We start from the raw sequence: 2,759 nt of genomic DNA, 5'->3' as shown, positions 1-2,759 counted from the left end.
CCTCGCCTGTTCTGTTGGAGTATTCTTACTTGCCGAAGTGTTTGATCGAAGTGTTCATTAAGACACTGTTTTGAGTTGCGAGGTTACAGCCTGAAAAGTGTAATTTTAATCCTCGTTTTTTTTTTAAATCATATTCTGACATAAAAAGTTACTGTTCCTGATATTCAAACTGTCCGACAACTCTTTGAGCTCATCAAATCCTGTGTTCCCTACAGGATGTGACGACCATTCTCCAAAGTATATGCTGTTATGTGTTTTTGTGTTTTTCATACCATTTAAACCTGCCATATTTTCCATTCATTTCAATATTGTAAAAAGACTTGGCTATCCATTACACTGATGTCTTGTTTTATTTTTGTCAAAGTTACATTATTGATGGTGCATTTAAAAGTGCAGACTTATTTGAAAAGTTTGCTGCTGACTCATGTCTTTACGTGATGATACTATATTCCAAAATCAAAGATTTATGAGTTTGTTGTTGAACAGAATTTTAAGGTTTTTGCAAGATATGGTTGTCACAAAATCCAACACAGACGACGCACACTAAGCAAACGTGAACATGTCGGTTTGGCAGTTCCATGGAGAAAAGCTTGTTCAGCATATACTGGAGTTATACTGTTTAAAGGCTTGCAACTTCTCCTTTATTTCTCTGTTTAGAGAGAAGGATAGAATCATTATAGCTGAATCATCATCGGCCTAATAATTTCTTCATGTTTTTGAGAAGGACTGATGTATTTTTTTCTTAGGAGCAGAAAACTGTTGTCCAAAATTGCACAGAAATCAAACACTGCTTGCTTTGATCTCTGCCAAGATCAAAGCAAGCAGCAGTGCTTTTTTTTTTAGAAAGCAATTATTCCCAGCTCCCTATGAAAAACATGGCAGCATAGGGGTTCCTGGGTGGCCAGATAGCTCAGTTGGTAGAGCGGTCGTCCATATATAGAGGTTTACTCCTCGACGCAGCAGGCCCCGGTTTGACTCCGACAAATACTCCCTATCAGAGTATCAATACTCTAGTGTAATCTTCAATCACACTCAGTCAGAGGTGTGATGGATCAACAGCTCCTTTTCCAACGTGAAATCCTAGATTGCACACGTTCGTCTGTGATAATCTGCAGCACATTCTCTGCCAATCCCAGATCACTTTGACAGGCCGAACCAGACCGGGCACATTGTGCACATTAGCTCCACTTGCCAGCGACCGTGCCCGCTAATGTTGAGGAGGTTTCCTGGGATGTGCTGTAAATTATGAATCATTTCTCTGTACCACAATGCTGTCATGGGATATCAGTCCCATGACAGCAGTGAAGAGTAAGATGGAGGACAGGAAGAGTTTACGTTATGGCTGTAGCCACACAGTGTGCCATTGTGTCACAATTGCATTTTTTTCTCTCCAAACAGGGAGCCACAGCTCGCCTTTTTAGTGTTATGATCAGACTGGGCAAAAAAATGGTCTTTACACTTCAATATTTGCACATATTACTGTATAGAAATTTGTGAATTTTAGTAGTGCTGTTTTGATACAGTTGGGCAGAGCCAGGCTAGCAATTTCCTCCTGTGTTTATGATGAGCTAAGCTTCCTATTTATCATACAGACATTAGAGTGGTCTTCTCATCAAACACTCAACAAAGTAAATAAGCTTATTTCTCAAAATGTAAAACTACTACTTTCACAAAGAGGCAATTCTTGGCATTGCAGCCACTAGTGCATCTCTAGTGCGTCTGTTATAGTTCCTAAAGAAAACCAAAACTCCCAAGCATAGCAAAGTTGAGCTGCATTTCTAAGTAAAGGACCTGTCGGCTTGTCCTCGTTCAGTAAAACATAACCTTACACTTTCTATACTGAGCAGGTAAAAGGGCCCCAAAGCCCCATAAGGATGAATGGGCTCACCCTGATAAGTTGTGCAAATGCATGCAGTTTCTCAGAGTATGGTCTTCTGTCCATCGGGTCCCATTAGAGGGCAAAGCTGGTGTGAAATCTAGCGCTTTTTAATGAATAGCTTGTTCCAGTGGTAACTCTATGGTAACCATTTTTGAGATCAAACCACCCTGCACATTATCTATCTTCCAATGATCTGGGCTTTATTTCTTATCCGTGGATAAGAAAAGCTCTTGTTGACAGCTCAGCACATATGTTGGGCTCCAGCCCAGGTCCTGTGGCTTCTGTTATTTAAAAAAAAAAAGTCACCTTGTTGTGATGGATGAACCTGCTTTGCTGCTTCTTGATGTGTTTCACAGTTCACCTGAGGCCTTCCTTGTATTCTTAAGTTCAGTGAGGTTGTGAAATGCAAATGGTTTTTGATTGGCACCCACCGACTGACACTAATGTCACAGTTTCCAGCACTAATACCACCTAGCTTATTGATTAGATAAGCTTTGGACACTGAAATACAACAGCCTAAAACATGTTTCATACTTTGTGCCCCCTGTAGCACAAAGTACTTTGGGAACTTAATCTGTTCATGAAGGTACACTGAGGTGTATCTGGGTTTATTTTATATTCCCTTATTGACTTGCGTAACAAAATGCTGCATGTACCAGCCACAAAGTTGGGATATGTTGAGAAAAAGATTATTTCACTCTGTATTAATATCTGACATTTTTAGGTCAGAAGCTATGTGTGTAGTTTGTTTACTATTGCTGTTGGCAGGGCACTGAAGCACAGCTGTAACAATAACCCCAACCTGTGCTCAGAGGAGTTGGGACTTTTGGTTAGCACATAACCCGTCCTCTTTCTTTGTCCCTGTTTCTCCAGTTTTTTT

Source organism: Etheostoma spectabile, chromosome 23 (assembly GCF_008692095.1).
Source record: "Etheostoma spectabile isolate EspeVRDwgs_2016 chromosome 23, UIUC_Espe_1.0, whole genome shotgun sequence".
Classification (NCBI taxonomy): Eukaryota; Metazoa; Chordata; class Actinopteri; order Perciformes; family Percidae; genus Etheostoma; species Etheostoma spectabile.
The sequence above is the reverse complement of the archived record's forward strand: the minus strand, read 5'-3'. Positions refer to the sequence as shown.